The sequence below is a fragment of the Penaeus monodon genome, chromosome 27 (assembly GCF_015228065.2).
Source record: "Penaeus monodon isolate SGIC_2016 chromosome 27, NSTDA_Pmon_1, whole genome shotgun sequence".
In the NCBI taxonomy this organism is placed as follows: Eukaryota; Metazoa; Arthropoda; class Malacostraca; order Decapoda; family Penaeidae; genus Penaeus; species Penaeus monodon.
Window position 1 is genome coordinate 35,331,089 of NC_051412.1, and position 374 is coordinate 35,331,462.

Below are 374 nucleotides of genomic sequence, written 5' to 3' on the forward strand. Positions count from 1 at the left end.
TGTAGTAGATGGAAGCTTAAGCTGGTGTTGTTTGCTGCTTGCTGCTGGGTTTAGTCGTTTTTACGCCTGTTTTACTGTTTGTTTTACCTATTTTTCACCTTTTTATTTGTTTCTATTTGAATGCATTTTTACTCGTTCATTTATTGTTTTGAGGTTTTACTTCAGTTTACACAGTTTGTATTTTTGCTGTTTGGGCTTATTTAATACACCTTCAGCAATTGTCATTTTCCTGCGGACTGCCACCTTCGATAGATGGCGTCCCTGTCGAACCCACATACCCGCTCTACTCTTTCCGAGTTGGTATTTTTTTGGTTAGCACCACGACTTCCCGTTGGTGCAGTATCTGAAGCAGGTCGCACGATTTTCGGCCGGTG